We start from the raw sequence: 17,404 nt of genomic DNA on the forward strand, positions 1-17,404 counted from the left end.
AGAAAACGAGGGATAAACTGGGGGACTTTGACGTAATAGTTATGCGGAATCCCGCAAGATGGAGAGAAGTAATTATTAAAGAGAAAATGAGACATCCACCCAAACGTAGCTAAGTGCTACAAACGAAACCCATACAGGTTCCTCGAAAGGAAAGCTTTACAGCTGAAGAAAAATTCGTCCTGGTTTGGGACTCTAATCCGGGACCACCGCGTTTCCGGGGCAGCCGCTCTACCAACTGAGCCAACCAGGCGGCTAGCAGATGGCAGGCGAAGTCGAATTTATGAACAACTCAAGCAAAGGCAAGAGTTTGATGTAATAGTTCTGCAGAATCCCGCAAGGTGCCAAAAGTTTGGAATTTATCTGGTCACTGATACAAGCTAACAAGTCAAGTAATATTCCCCTCTTTTTTGCACAAGCATTATATTTAAGCAAGTGAAATCACTCGCAGAACATTTAATTACAAATAGAATTACTCGCAAATCATGTGACAAACTCATCTCTACAAATCCTCGTCTGGCATTAATAATACACCTAAAGACATACTAAAGCAAAACGCTAAATCAGTTTAGATGAATAACGTGTTCTTTGAAAACTTCGTTGTCATTGATTTCGAAATAAGTTGATTATTAGAAAAGAACATAAAGGTCAAGGTTCTTTTTTTTTTCATGCTGAATCCCCAAAACCGGTACATGACTGTGGCATCACGGATTTCAAAGTATTTTTTTCATACTTAGGCTGGGTCTGCTCGGCAAAAGTTCCCAAAGCTCGCCATGTTCAATCTTTGGGACCTGTAGAACACAATGTAGTCCATCTTTACTGCTAAGGAATTAACTAGGCCCTAGGAGACGCTGTCAAAATCCATGACGTCGCAGCAAGTTCGTGCAGGAAATTATAGGAGGCGTGTCCACCCATCTTTCGTTATGGCTCTCTTTCTGGCTTACCAAGCACCTTATCATGGCAAGAGATGTGTTGTTGATATCGTGAAGGGTAACTTGCTGAAACAGAAGCAATGGTTTTTTTCTCATTAGTGTTCCTTTAAAATAAACTATGCTGACAAAAACAACAAACCAAGACGTGTGGCGATCCTTTCTACACTTTGCTCTCTCTCCTATTTTTTTTACAGAACTTTTGTGGGAACTTTTTCAGCATTAAGGGGGAGACACAGGCAGAAAACTGGAAGTGGGCTTCACTTTAAGCCATCTATGTTTTCGTTTGGAATTTGTTCAGACAGCACTTCTTCATATGTGAACCATAGGTGTTGTCCATTTCCTTTGCTTTACATCGTGTGTGACAACATTGCAGTTGGAGATCTTACATTGGTCCGTCTCCTCTGACTGTGCTTTCAAAAGAAAACGAGTTGCATGCTGAACTTCTACCTCATCCTGTGTTCCTGCTCTAAACCAACAAAGGATGCTTGCCGCATGGCATTCATTGTTGGCTGAAGACATTTAGCCAGTAACTTCGTAATCAATACCGAAACTTTTTTTCTGGTAGTTTTTTTCTGGTATGTTGCCTGTAGGCAACATTCGTTGGTAAAGGGTTAATAAGTGCAGTGCATAACATTGAGCTGGCACTCAGACCACACGGAACTGGCACACGGAGGCACTCCATGAGATCTGCTGTCCACTAACAAGTTGACTGCATGCCTCTGCTTAACAGGACGCAACCATGGTCCAAGAACTTTGCTCAGTCATAGGGCAGCTGTCAAAATGGTTCAAAGAGTCACGCAGGTGATCTTGTGGTTGATCATATAATTTTCAATAATTCCAAATTTGGGCTCGTACGATTTTGCAAATCTGCGAAATTGTACGAAACATTCCGTTCATGAAAGAGATATTTGCTCTTTGGGGTCTATGACCATACCCATGAAAATCTTCTGATGGTGAACTGGAGCACCTGCTTCAAGTACATTTATTCAGACGAGTTCCTATAGCTGGAGAAATTGGCAAGAGAAAAACCACTGAAAAAGTCGCTGTGATCTAAAAGTGTTGCTTGTCAGTCTTGGTTGCTGAAAGTTTGCTGCTGCTCGTGTGTTGCATCTAAAGGTAAATCATAGTTAATAAAGTGCCTGTGTATCCCACAAAAGCTGTACATTCAGGTCAAACTTTAAAGAAGTGAACTTTGAGGCAATGCAATGTTGAAATTTAGATAACCAATGTTTGTTTGAGTTAGCAGCATTAACAGACTGCACAAGCACAGCCTCATTGCCTGTAGCTGCTAACTCCCTCTTCCATGAGGATGAAGGCAATGTATTGTATGATGCCCATCAAGGGAAGAATGACTTGCAGAGAGCAGTGCGACACATATGTGAATAGATCTCGGGCTTCTATACCCTTTATGTCACAGTGACGCACACCCATTCTAGGGGATAGGTGAAGGGGGAAAAGAGTGGACACAGGCCTAGTGGCTTAAGTTGCATTGTCTACTCCGAGGGACATCAGCCATCACCATGTTGTCTATTCGCTCATGTACTCGGGGGAACATACCCTGTGGCTCAAGTTTTTTACTTGGCAGCTAAGTTTTTACTTGGCAAGCACCTGCAAAGTGGAGGAAAGAGGCAAAAGAAGGTAAGCTTTAAAAAATAATTTCAGTGGCAACTTAGTGGTAAATGCGGGAGAAATGCGTTAGCCTTATGTTTCACCTTTTTGAAGTCCCGGATCCACGATTTAAACCGCGTTCACTACATTGCAAGGTGTTGTTTAGGAGTTCACTCGACGCATGTCCTGCCTCTTCGAGGGGCAAAGTGCAACTGACGGTGGTCTGGAGCAGAATGCCCTCAGTTGGACTTTATATACAGAGTGCTTCAGCGAACACTAAAAATTTTTTAAAAACTGCTTGTGGCAGATAGCACAATTCTAGACTGTGAGCTGGTCTAATTGAAGAGGCAAACATTGCTTGCCCAAAAAATTGTAATGCATAATTGACTAATTAATGACAATTTACTAATTAAGTTTTTATGTAATTACGGAATGGCATATATTGCAATATACAAATTCCAGCCCGGGAGTCCACAAGGCAGATCCACTTGGAACGAATTTTTCGAGATATTAATTCCCAAACTTGCGGAGAAAGGCACTAGCGTTCCACTTTCGTGCTTCAATGCATAAAACAATGTTTGTGTTAAGAAAGTAAGTGGAGAGACAGTGCATTTTTACCGCAAGTTTCACAGCGCATATCTCATAGATGGTGTCATACACACAATTCTTTTCAGGTGGATATGCCTTGCAATCTCGCACGCTAGAATTTGTAAACTGCATTATCTTCCATAAGTTAGTTAGCAATTTAGCGATCTTTGGTTGAGTAGTTGATTACACATTTCAATTCTTGTGCAAGTAATATCGGCCTCTTCAGTTAGACCAGTTCATAGACTAGAATTGTGCTGTGTGCCAAAGGCAGTTTCAAACAATGTTTGAAAGTGTTTGCTGAAACACTTTGTATATATACCTATACGGCGTGCTTTCTTTAGCTACGCCAAATTTTTTAAAAGATTTCCCATGGCAGATACCACAATTCTAACCCTTGATCTAAATTATTCGATGAGGTGGCCATTACTTCTACATGAGATAGAGATGTTCATTGAATAACTAACATAATCACATTAACTTTTGAATTACTATACACCACATATTTCTATCTATGAATTAGTCTGCCAAGAAAGTAATTTTCAAAGTGTCTGTCGAAATGCATTGATGTTCCAGTTACTTTTGTGCTTCAATGCATAAAACGGCGGTTTCTTAAATAAGTAACTGAAACTCCAATGCATTTTGTCATACACTTTGAAAATGAATATCTCGGAACTGGTGCTGTCCAGAGAATTCGTTCCAAGTGGATACTCCATGCAAACTCAGCGGTTATAATTCGTAGATTGAATTATGTGGGGTAAAGTAATCAATTAAAATGTTAATTATCATAATTATGTTAATTATCCAATTGAACAGTTTGACTTCTCGTAGAAGTAATGGGGCCGCCTCATCGAATAATTTAGATCAAAGGTTAGAATTGTGCTACCTGCCATAGTCAATCTTTGAAAAATTTGGTACAGCAAAGAAAACATCACCCTGTGCGCAAATACACTCTTCTAAGCTCTCCCATCCCCTCTCTACTTCTACTAGGTGACCTGCTGCCCACACTTCACATACACATCTCTTTCCACTTTGACACTCCTAATAGAATCGCACTGGAAACACCTTCATTTTTTCCCTTGTCAGTTAGCACTTTACTCTGAAGATGAATGTATACCAACATCGTGCGGTTTCAGTTCTTTTACAGTATCATCCATAGATGTGGACCTTGTATAACCATGAAATATTTCACACATTCTAAAAGGGCACTCATTGTGATTGCATTTACTATGCAGTACATAATGCGACCACCAGACTCACCTGCTAAAGAACAGCCTACACAGCCAACTAGTACAGCTTGGCCTGCATGAGTGCTGCCATGATTTGTGCAGTGGATGCTAAAAATGTGAATACTCAAGGGATAGAAGTAATAAAAGCCCCTGTGCCTGTAGCAACAGTTTACACACAAAAACGGGGAGCTTGCTCTACTCACTCAGCCAATATAACACTATTGTAACCATAAGCGTGCTCGGATAGCGAAATTCCCCCTCCCCCCAATTGAATCAAATTTTCAAGAAAATAAATTTTTGAATATTGAATCAAATAATGGAATATTTTGTAATTTCAAATGAAATGGAATATAACTGTTTCATGCAGCCTAGTTCATAACAAAAAGAAGAAGAAAAGGAAAGGTTTATTTACATTATTTGATAAATGTAATGTCGTTGGCAGCTAGATGTCTGGTTAAATGAGGAGCCTGTAAATGAGAAACAATTGAAATGTAATCAACTCTGGTGTACCATGACAATGACAGTAGTGAAACAAAGAAACTGCATGTCACTGCATGCACTTGCGACTATTGCATTCATTGAAGAAGCTAATAAGTGTAATATTACACCACTGCTCATCATTTAAATGCATGAAATCAATCACTTTGCCTAAATTGAGCTGACAAAGTCGTGAGCTGTCAATAGCAAGGTGTATTTATCTGAATGACTGGAAATAATTGAGCAGAAGTTATTTGCTCCATGTGCTCGCCCACGAACTGGTGCTCTGCTCAAGACTCGCAGTTCTCCTCTAGAAATGTCATTTGGAACAGTCGCCACTTGCATCAATATTTTGCCCTGTATGTTGTAATAAGTCAGTTGTTATGCTAGCTATTGAAGAAACAATACAAAATCAATATTCGACAGTTTGGAATAGTGAATTATCGAATCAAATATGTCTCAAATAGCAATTATTATTCAATTTGCATTTGCATGACTGAACTAAATACGTTCCTGTGCATTTCTCGCTAAAGCATGGGCAAAATGCAGATGTGTGCCAGTGCGGGCAACTCGTACATCAGAGACAGTGAAGCTGTATCAGGGAGTTCTTGCACCTTTCGGAAGACTTTGGGGTCTACAGACTGTTTAATTTCTGGTAAGTCTTGGTTAAGAAAGGAACATTTTGCGCAATGAAATGCACATAAATGTGCATCTTCAGTCTCACAGTATTTTTTCTATCGAACGGAACTCGTCCTAAGTTTTGCTGTGCGGTAGAGCCGCTGTTTCTTGATTTTTAATCTTTCGAGTGTTTTGGTAGGCCAAGGATTCTGGTGGTTCTGGATTCTGGTGCATTTTAGGATATACCTGTTCATTAGATCACCGATTTAAGTTTGAAGGTTGTCTAATTATCGTAGATTGTGTTCTGATGGTGGTGAACTTCAATATTTGGGAGAAAGGAATTTAACTCATTATATATTGCTATGTAATCAGCTTCATTGTAAAGCCTCATAATTTTTTGGACACTTTCCTTCATTCCGGAGTAATGTTAAATGTGGCGTGAATTACCTTATGGTCGCTGATTTCTCTAAGGTAAGTATCGAAACTGAAGTCTCAAGATGGCTGGTTAAAATCAGATCTAGAATATTTTCTAATGTCTCTGTGGCGCGTGTTGATTCAGCTATTATTTTAAAAAGATTAAAGTTAAGACATAGGTTGACAAATTCACGAGGCTCCTGAGGTAGTGAAACATTAGGTAGGTGGTGCCAGTTAATAGACGGATAGTTAAAGTCACGAAAAAGAATAATTCGCATGCTGGGATATTTGGCTGTTATTTCAAACAAAATTCGGCAGTTGCCAAAGTGTATGCAGGGAGGGGGATCTTCTTTGAGAACTCGGAGAAGGTGGAGGCAGGCTGAAGTTGGTAAGGTGTCTGTTTGTGCTTTGAAGATGATGGTGCTTTGTTGACGTGTGGTGTGCTGGTGTAGTGCAGGGAATAAGTGGCAAAAGCACTTGTATGGCTTGAGAGAAGGTGAAGCTGTGGGCCTCGTCTGGGTAAATCTAGGGATGACGAGAGCCTGGAAAGGAGCTCTTTGGGTGAGCAGGTTAGCCCTTTCATTACCCGGCATACCCTGGTGACCTGGGATCCAGAAGATTTCAACAGGCGATTGTAGGTCACATTGTATTTGTTGAGCGATGTTGTATGGCAGCGAGTTATTTATCAGGCACCGGCAAGTGGCCACGAAGTCCTTGAATATGGGGTGGAGAGAGGTAGTGGAAGCTGAAGGAGCGTGGGTGATGGTGGCTGCTATAGCCTGTAATTCTGCCATGCATGGCTCCACTAGAGGAAGGATACCTGTGTGAATGGTATGAAAATGTTGATCTGTGACAGCTATGGCCTTATGTGTCCTAGACATGCTGGCATGTGTAAAGGTAAGATCAACGTGGAATGCAGGTGGGGTAGTAGATATAGCATGCAGTGCGTTGGGTGCATCATGCTGAATTTAGTAGTGGATGCATGTGTCGAGGTAGTGGCGATACATGAAATTGTGCGTGAGTAGGAGTGGGGAGAGTTGCTTTGTGTAGAGGGGAGGGCGGTTGGAACATGATGGCCTAGTTGCGTGAGAATGTGCCCTGTAGAATGAAAAGAAGGCACATTTATCGACCATATCTGCGGGTGGCTACTATTTCATGAACCGTATTGTAACAGCCCATTTTGACTAGGCGCTGGACGCTGGCATTAAGGGGAATGCCCACAGCCACCTTGGTGCCTTTAACTATCAGCACGTCCAGCTTGGGTTTCTGCTCCTGTGTAAGTCGAGTGTACAGGAGATGGTAGCAGAGGCGGAATATTAATAGGGCGTCGCAGAATCTGAACATATCCACTTCTTTCAGCCCACGAGAGGAAGCGGATATATGATGGAGCATGTTGAGAACCTGCTCGCCCTGTTTTAGGAGGTGATTAGTGGTAGAGCTGCCACCATCTTGCTGGACATAGAAGTCCCAAAAGGCTAATAGATTTAGGCTGTGGTATAGGGAGGCTGTTATGGCTGAGTTTTATATGCGGCGATTGCCATCGCTGGTTATAAACAAGTAATAGTTCCCATTTGGTGGAGTAAGATAATAATAATAATAATAATAATAATAATAATAATAATAATAATAATAATAATAATAATAATAATAATAATCTTTATTTCCATCAAAACGATGGAGGGGCCGTGTGTAAAAGCTGCTGAACGGCTTGACTAGAGCCCACGGTCCCCTCTACAAGTCAGTACAGGAGCATACATGAAACATACAGGAATCTAACAAAAGACAAATGCAAAATTGATTAGATTTAATGTATCACAAGGAAATAAAATATTAAAATTGTTCAAAAACATGACATATCACGTGGCGCAGTTCGCGAACTGTAGTGCGACCTAAATCAATTCCACATTTATTCAGATTATTAAGAAGTTTAGGCAAAATATATGATAGTGTACCCATAGAATAGCTAGCACGGGGAGTAACCACCTTCCAGTATTCAGACTGACGTATAGTATAGGATGTAGGCTTTATTTCTAGCTCGGCTAGGTTGCGAAATAAATTTCGATTTTCTTTTAATTCACACTTAAAGGCAACAATTAGTCTATAGCTAAACAATTTCCAGACAGGCATTATATCTGCTTTAATGAACAGAGTATGTGTATGAGAATTGTAGGGGACATCAAAAAGAAGCCCAATTATCTTTTTTCGTAGGATGTACACCTTTGTTAAGTTAGTTACTGTGGTAGATCCCCATACTAAAAAGCAGTAAGAGAGGTGAGAGTAAAAAAGAAAATTATATATCAGCTTTTTTACGCTGAAAGGTAATATCGACCTACATCTGGATAAAATACCAACGACACTTGACAGTTTAGTGCAAACAGAATCTACATGAATATCCCATAGCATATTTTGCGAAAATGTGACCCCAAGAATTTTAATACTATTTACTATTTCTATTTTTCTGGTGCCGTAGATAAGATCTACGTTCATATTTACCTGTTCTTACCTGATTTACCTTACCGTTCATATTTACCATATTTACGGTCTAAATAGCACAGCCTTAGTTTTGTTGGTGTTAACTTCTAACTGATTTGCTACAGACCATTCCAGAAGTTCTACAAGGGCGGAGTTTGCTATGTAGCTGATTTGCTCGCAGTCTGTAACGGAAAAAAATATGCTGGCATCGTCGGTGTACAATATATATTTGGCTTCAGCGGATGTATTTACCAGATCATTTATATAGATATTAAAAAGAAAAGGTCCAAGAATGCTGCCTTGAGGCACTCTTGCAATTGGTTTTTGGTCGGAACAGTGCTCGCCTATTTGAACATACTGCCGCCGATAGCCAAGGTAAGATTTTATAAGATTCCTGCAATGGCCACGCACTCCATACAATTAAAGTTTTTTGAGTAAAATTGAATGAACAATGCAGTCAAATGCTTTCGTGAAGTCAATGTACAGGCCCAGTACAACCATCTTACTTGAAAACTGTGATAAAATAAACTCTTTTTGTTCTATCAAGGCTAGTTCCGTAGACCTATTTTTTCTAAATCCAAATTGAGCTGGAGTTAAAAGGTCATATTTCCGAAAAAAGATTGAAAGATGCTCATGAACAATCTTTTCTAAACCCTTTGAAAATATTGGCAACACTAAGATAGGGCGATAATTCTTGATGTCATTTCGATCACCTTTCTTGAACAATACCGTAACCTTAGCCACCTGCATTCTTTGTGGGAAAACGGCACATGAAAAACAAAGGTTAAATATATGGGTAAGAATCAGTGCGATAAGATCCATAATATGTTTAAGAGGTCGAATTTGCATACCTTCAACGTCACGACTAGAGCTGTTTTGAATAGACATAAAAACAGACCGAACTTGTTCTTCACTAATGGCCTCAAGAAAGTAGATTGGTTACTAGGGGGCATGAATCTTGAAAATTCAGTCACTGGAAAATAATCACCATACTGCACAAAATAGTTATTAAATAAGTTTGCCAGGGCGCGACCGGATATCTCGACTTCACCGATTTTAAGTTTATCTGTTTTTGGGGACGAGTTACTGTGATTTAAAACAGTGTTCAACTTTTTCCACAAAAGATCAGGCTTACGAGAGCAGGCGTCAAGTTCCACATGAAAATAGTTTTGTCTGCTTAGCTTTATTTCTTTATTTAGCTGATTTCGGTACATCTTAAACTCCTTGAGTTTTGGGGGATTTTTAGTTTTTATAAACTGATGGTACATAGTATTCTTCTCATTGATCTCTTTAATGAGCTCCGGCGTGATCCAGGGCTTGCGTATTTTCCTACCAAGTTTCAGTTGCTTAAGCAGAAAGTGCCGTTTATATATTTCAGCGATGTGATCAACGAACATGTTATACGCCCTGTCAGCGCAATTAATCGCAAGATATCCGAAATCACAATTTAGCATGTCATTCCTGAAGGCATCTACGCGAGTAGGATTTATTATTTGAACATTTATAAATTGTTTTTTACTATGATGATTGTGTCTAATATTATGAAGGTAGGTAGGTGGTCACTCAAGTCGCAGGTCATCACACCTGCAATGTTATTTTCACTGACTAAATTAGTAATAATTAGGTCTAACAAAGTTTCGCTATGTTCTGTGATCCTACTAGGCAAATTGATTTGGTTTGAGCAGCCGTTGGAAGTAATGAGCATATTCATAGTGGTTTTGGCTGCTGAATCTCCTAACAAATCAATACTAAAGTTGCCAGCAGATAGAACAAAGTAACCAGCCTCAGAAATAAAAGATAAGAACTCTTCGTAGAACGCAAAAAAGTTTTCAACATTTCCATTGGGCGGGCGATAACATGCAGAGAAAACAGAATTGTTCACTTTCGCAGTCAGAACCTCGTAATCACAGCAAGAAACACAGAAATGAGAAAGCAGTTCACATTGTATCCCTTCCTTTAGTAGCATCATTACGCCGCCGCCACGACGATTTGAGTGATTTAAGGAGAATGACTGATAAGGTGTAAATCCGAAGTGACCATGATCATTTTTACACCACGTTTCAGTGAGCATTACCACATCAAACTGAAATGAAAAACTCGAAATAAAATGCTCGATAGAATCTTCTTTGTTACAAAGGGAACGAACATTCATGTGAAGGCATTTCAAAGCGCTTATTTGATAGCCCGAGACAACAGCATTCACTTCATGTGGCAAGAGAAAGTTGTGACGTGTTGATTCACACATAAAATATTAAAACATGATCAAGATTGACTATTCAGATAGATCATGTCGGAAGGTCACGTTCACTGCACACGATGACAGAAGAATCGCCGTCTGCCTTGCGCAGATAAATCTTGCCATTTCTGAACCAGACATATTTGTAGCCCTTTTTCTTTGCCAATTCTTTTGCTGTTAGAAACAGTTGCCGACATCGGGTTGTCATATCCTCTAGTATAAAAGTACTGCTCTCATTGTCTCTAAGTTTCCGCCTATTTTCCAACCATTTGTCCCTGGTGGCTTGTCGGGCATATCGAACGATTATTCCTGGGACCTTGCCTGCTTTCGCCGGAAGGCGATGAGTAGCATCAACATCCAGTTTGCTCAATTCTGGGACTTCTAACAAACCTGCCACGCTGTTCACTTTCATCAACAAGTCTTCGTTCGGAGTAACCTGAATTCCATGAAATTCCAAGTTTAACCGACGGTTTCTCCATTCATTGATTTCAGTGACCAGCTTTTCAGTCTCCGCCTCGCTACATCGGGCCTTTTGCTCAAGCTTCTCTACCCTTGCTTTCACATTTTTTGTGTCGCTTTCTTGTACAGAAAGACGTTGCAGCAGTTCATCATACTTGTCAGAAATTACTTCAATACTTTTTTCGATGTTAGAAACCGTCTCCTTTAGAGGCGCCAGCCCATCGAGCTTTTCATTCATGCTGATCAGTAGATACCGCAATCCAGCAAACTCTTCCCGAGTTACTCTATCACTCTGATTTTCTTACTTCTGCTTAGCTGCTTTACAACTGGGACATGACCAATTTTGCTTTGATGATGCGCTTCGGTTTTTAAATTGCTTTTCCGTGAGACCAGCACAGTTTCCAATACGGTAAGATTGGGTACATTTCACACAAGACATAAACGCCTCTTTGGAGTCAACAGCCTCATTACAGGAAAGGCAAGTATTGTTTCCCGACATTGGGACTGACAGTAAATTCAAGAAGCAAGCAACAACAAAAATACACAGGTTTTGCAAGTTGGCAGCAGGGCAGCGACAGCAAATTTATAGCTACGAAGGCGTGAAAGAAGCGCTACCAACCTGCGAAAAGCAGTGTTGCGTTTAGAAAAGCCTCCACATGCTGCCACTGCTGCCGAGTGCCGTGTGGTTCACGAGTCCAGCTTTTATCTTTGCAGCTGGTAGCCTGCAGCACCGCTCACTGTTGCAGTTTGCTGCTGGTTTCCGCAAACACGTGCCACTGCTACGATGACTGAAGCCCAAGTAGACACCCACATCAGGCCAGGCAACAGGATCTCAAACTGATGTGGGTAGCAGCATAATGTACACTGTTTAGGGTGTGTTGCAGAGTGTCTTGTAGGTGTCCTGCCAAGCCGTGATTCATCGAAAGGTTGACATCGGTGTATGTTGTGTAGTGCAAGTCTGGGATGGTGACCAGCGCTCGATGTATGTGGCACATGGCGAGGCTGAAAAGAGTGTGCGACAGTACGGAGCCCTGTGGAATGCCACGTTGGGAATGACTGTGGTTTGGCAATGCGACGCCACCCAAGCCGAGATGGTATGTGCGGCAGCGAAAAAACAAAAACAAAAAAACAAACGACGAACGTGGTTATATGGCCTGGCTCCTTGCAGTTCATTGCTTGGATCTCCTCTAACATGCTGTCATGATGGATGTTATCAAGAGGCCTTTTCTAGGTCGACTGCAAGAATGGCCTCCAGTTGAGCGGTGCTGGGGGAGGCAAATATTGCTTCCTGGAGCTGGAGTAGCGCATCCCGAGTTGAAATGTGTTGTCGGTACTCAAATAAACCGCACAAATTGTCGACTCGACCGAAGTATATGCAAGGGCACTTTATTTTATAAACATAACCACAGATTATTACGTTTCAATGATTCCAGACTACGACGCCTATTGCGGTGCGGAATCAGGAGTACCGAAGTGGGAAGGTGTGTACGTGCACGAAATGTGGGAAACCCCACACGTGGCAGAGGTGGAGAGGGGATGGGGAGGGCTTGGACACACACGCACACACACACACACACACAGTGCAACTAACGCTGACCTGACAGCTCCGCACCACCGTCAGCCCATAAAGAAAGAAATTCAACGATGGCCAGCATAGTTCTGTGGGTCAGCTACCCACAGTTGCGCTTCTGTGGTTGCACTTCGCTACTCGAAGAGGCAGCTAGGACGTGTGTCGAACGAGCTCCTGAACACCACTTAGCAATGTGGTGAATGCGGTTTAAATCATGGATCCGGAACCTCAAAGGGCTGCGACATAATGCTGCGTTTACCGCTAAACAGCCGCAAAACACGACTGAGACACTGACCGCTATGCGAAGACGATGGCATGGCATAGGTTTACAATGACAGGGCAGGTCCTCTTGACCTTTCATGAAGCACAAAGAGAATGTCCCAATAATCAAATATTTTTAAGGTGAATTAATGAATTTATAGCAAAGAATAATGCGCACACAAACAATAGATGCAACAGCTTTAGCTTACAATCTGAGCATACGCAAGTCCAGAGTCAGCGATTGGCGGTTTCGTAGGTTTCATTCCTTGCGATCGCTTACTGATATCATAAAATAAAGAAGCTGATATCGTCTGTTTAGATACAAATAAACCCGGTAAAGTGAATATATTTTTATTGTTTGTTTCTTTTTTGCTTTTAGGCGATATAGGTTTCACCCGTGATTTCACCTCATGACATTTGCCCCGCCATACACATTACAACATAAATGGAATGTGAAATATGGTAATTTTGCCATCATAATTTTAAGCTTGTACAAATAAATGCTTTTACGAAAGCAAAACGCATATCCCTGTGCCGCGAGGGCTTCATTTCAGCGTTACAACGCTTCTTACTGTTGAATGTCTGTCAGGCGCGCTAGGAAATTAACGAGCCTAAAGGCTGTACAGGTTGTAGCATTGAATGTTTCAACGTATCAATCAAATGCAAAATTTTCCTCAGGGAAATGTTTTGGCTACAAAAGCATTATATTAAGCTATAGTATCACCCACTTTCGTCAGACGAGGTGGCCGAGTGGTTAAGGCGATGGACTGCTAATCCATTGGGCTCTGCCCGCGTGGGTTCGAATCCCATCCTCGTCGCAAGAAATTTTTTTTATATCCTTAATTTTTTTAAAGCGTTATTGGAAGAGAGAGAGAGAAGAAACTTTATTATAAAATGAGAGGATTTATGTGGTTGGGGCCCTAAGTCCGGGGCCCCAATGGCTGTCGCTACCGCTCGTGCTCGTCGCATCAGGGCCAGCAAGACCCTAGGCTTGGAGCGACGGAGGATCGCCTCCCACTGCGCATATGTTGGTTGGGGGTATTGTAGAACAGGGATATCCTTAGGTAGTTTTTGGCACTCAATCGTGACGTGGAACGTCGTCGGTGGTGCACCGCAGCCTGGGCAGATGGTGGAATATAAGGTTGGGGAGAGCTTGTTGAGAAGGCGGATGTTCGGATATGAGTTGGTTTGAAGCCGCCTCAGGGATACGGCTTCATTCTGGGTGAAGGATTTGGGTGGAGGGCGATATCGCAAGCGTCCTAGGCTGTAAAAGTCTAGAGTGTCACGGTATGTGTTGGGCAAATTCTGGGAGGCTTGATATGGCTTGCTCGCCTCACTGCCAGCTACCCGGCAGGTTAGCACACCGGCAGCCGCATGAGCGCAGTCATTGTCCGACAGTGAGGCATGAGCAGGTGTCCAAATCAGCCTGATGCGTGGTATTGAGGGATCTGGAATGGCGGGGAGCTTACGTTTGCTGGTGAGAGCGCGATCGGCTTCCTGAGGTATATATGACCCCTGAGGTATAGGCTCGACATGCGTCTTCTGTAATGATGATGTGGTCGTGTTTTGGTGATTTTTTCATGTGACTGACGATGTGGTTGATGGCGAGTGCTATAACTAACGTCTCCCCTCTGAGCGAGGTGACGATATTACCCTGACCGTCCGCCACCACCGGCACTTGTCGTTCTTTGTTTCTGATCGCAAGAGCATAGTGGGCAACGTCGGTATAATAGACGGTGCCCTCCGGCTGGGCGTTGAGGAGCTTCCGAAGGTATCTAACACGTGCATCCCGGCGACCATTGTGATGCTCTGGATGCATATTACGCGGTATGGACGCTATGACAAGTAAGGTTCGGATGTTTGATGGGACTGGGACATGCTCTCGCGTAGAGGGTGAAAGCTGTGGGCAGCCCAGCCGTGAGAGCAAATGCCTGCCTGTGGGGGTCAGCCTAAATCGCTCGAGTTGCGCCATTCTGTGTGCTTCGATGTGTTCCTCGATGGTGTTGTGTACCCCGGGAGCAAGTAGTCGTTCCGTGGAAGCATATACAGTAATTCCGAGTGCTTGTTTAACGGCTCTTCTAATAATTGTGTTTATACGGTTGCTCTGGGAGAGCGTCAGGTTGTGTTTTGGGTGGTATGGGAGGTGATAGGTTAGCCGGCTGATAATGCATACCTTGACCAACCGCAGCATGTCGGCTTCCTTGAGTCCTGAGCGGCGGTTACTAACACGCCTCATCGTACCGATGATTTGCTCGCACTTTCGACCAAGGAGATCTACCGTGAAGTGAGCTTTGGCATTGGATTGTAGGTGATAACCAAGGATTCGGACCCTTTGTGTAGTGGGAATTGGTATGCCTTGTATTTTCACTTCAATCACTGGAATTGGCGCTTCATAGTTGCTTCGGGGTCGGATTAGTACTAGTTCTGATTTATGTGGAGCACATTCGAGGTATTCAGTCGCCAGGTACGCCTGCACTGTATCCACCGCCGTCTGTAGGCGGTCCTGAATGTCTCCATCCGAGCCGGTGCACGTCCAGATAGTCAAATCGTCAGCATATATCGCGTGGTATAGCCCCTCAACCTTCTCCAGTAACTGGGGCAGCTAGCCTCGCCATAGCTATGTTGAATAGCGTCGGCGAGAGCACCGACCCCTGAGGTGTCCCCGCTCCGGTAACATTAATGTCTGATGAACGATATGGGAACATTCCCACTGTGGCTACACGGTCCTTGAGAAAGGCTCGCACGTAATTGTACATACGGGAGCCACAGTGGGAGTGGGCCAGGTTCTCAAGGATGACACCATGGGAAACGTTATCGAAAGCTCCCTTGACATCAAGTGCCAAAAGAGCTCTCGTCTGAGCCCTGATGGGAAGGTCAACGAGATCCTCTTTTATCTGAAGAAGAACATCGTGAGCGGACAAATGGGGGCGAAATCTAAACTGTGTGTGGGAGAAAAAATTTTGCATCTCCAAGAAAGGTTAAAGCCGTTTTAGGATTACATACTCAAGCAGCTTTCCGATGCACGATGTGAGGGAAATTGGCCGTAAATTTTAGATCGACAGGGGTTTTCCGGGCTTGAGCATGAAAGTGATCTCGGCACGTCGCCATTCCAGAGGGAGAGTGCTGGCATGCCTGTGCTGATTGTACATATCACAAAGCGCTTCCAGGTCCTCATCCGGAAGATCTCGCAGTAGAGTATAACGTATCCCGTCATCTCAGGGTGCGGTGTTCCTGTGAATGTCTGCGAGTGCGGCTCTGATTTCTTCGGCAGCTATGTCAGTGCCTAGCGGATCACTTTCTTCTCTAATGGGTAGTCCGGATAGCTTGGCTTAGAGCCACGAGAGAGATACCTTTGTTCAAAGTCCTTCAGGAGCTGGTCTCCGTCTCCTCCGTTCTGGTGGAGCAATATTTGAAGCTGTTGATTTTTATGGGATTTCGTGTATCTCGGATCTATTAGCGACCGAAGGATTGCCCAGGTTCTCGCGGTGCCCAGCGTACCACTTAGCTTTCCACAAAACATTTGCCAGTTAGCACTGATTGGCTGGTACGCGTATTCCTGGGCTGCTCTCGTAATTTGGGATATTCTGTAGCGCAATCTTCGATTGAACTTTTGCCACTTCCATCGCTTCGTGAGACCTCGGCGCGCGTCCCACAGATGTAGGAGAGGCGGGTCAACCTCGGCGGTCTCTGTCGTCGTGGTTATGCGGCTAGTCGTTTTGTTTAGATCATTGCGTAGATCACTTAGCCACGGGCGTAATCTTTGGGACTTTCATCTCCTGTGGCTCGATCCTTACGGATTTCGAGGAGTTTGTAATGTAATTTGTAATGCAAATTTTCTTTTCAGGGCGTTTGTAACTTGTGTGATTGATGCGGATGATGAGAATGTGGTGATCGCTACCTAGTGTCTCGCCAGTGTTCAGCTACACACCCTGGACCCCCCTCGTGAAAGTGAGATCCGGGCAAGTGTCTCTCTCGACACTATTCCGCTGGCGACTAGGCTGGGTATGATCTGTTATGAGGGTGAATCGGTGGTGATTATGTGTGAGGTCCAAAGCCGGGTGCCCTTTGGTGTGTTACTGCGATAGCCCCAGGCCACATGTGCGGCATTGAAGTCACCGCACACTACGGACACTAGGCCCAACTTGATGAGTTCCAAGAGTAGATACTGAAAATTGTCCCACGGAGCCCGAGGTGCACTGTATACATTTAAGATGTACAGGCTATTTTGTCTCGTGTCCGCTGGGACCTCAATGATTTGATGAGGGATGTCCGACGTGAGAGTAGTATGAGTATAGGTGAGTTTCCTGTACACAAACACGTACGTTTTCGCCTTGTCCGAGCCTCTAATGGCCTCGTAGCCACTGATAAGTACAAGTGTGGCGCCCGGCTCTTGGAGAAGTATGATGTCCGGCGGTTCTGACGTTGCGGCAACGTACTGTTGCAGCGAGCCCTGTTTAGATCGGTGCCCTCTGCAATTCCATTGCCACATCGTCAGTCCCGCCGTTCTATTTTGCATTTGCATTGCAGAAGCCATCATTCTGTAGCT

General features: G+C 43.3%; 1 long non-coding RNA gene and 1 other non-coding gene across 2 annotated transcripts; one reads left to right on the top strand and one right to left on the bottom strand.

Annotated features, from left to right (window-relative positions):
* Positions 1-1,633: 1,633 nt before the first annotated feature.
* LOC142579517 (uncharacterized) lies at positions 1,634-13,096 on the bottom strand. The gene is made up of 3 exons (XR_012827391.1): positions 12,893-13,096; positions 4,764-4,818; positions 1,634-2,537 (listed from the first exon to the last, which is right to left on the bottom strand). It is a non-coding gene; the product is annotated as an uncharacterized LOC142579517 (long non-coding RNA).
* A 498-nt stretch (positions 13,097-13,594) lies between these two features.
* On the top strand, positions 13,595-13,676 carry TRNAS-GCU (transfer RNA serine (anticodon GCU)). Its single transcript has one exon. It is a non-coding gene; the product is annotated as a tRNA-Ser (tRNA).
* Positions 13,677-17,404: the final 3,728 nt, after the last annotated feature.

Source organism: Dermacentor variabilis, chromosome 4 (genome assembly GCF_050947875.1).
Source record: "Dermacentor variabilis isolate Ectoservices chromosome 4, ASM5094787v1, whole genome shotgun sequence".
In the NCBI taxonomy this organism is placed as follows: Eukaryota; Metazoa; Arthropoda; class Arachnida; order Ixodida; family Ixodidae; genus Dermacentor; species Dermacentor variabilis.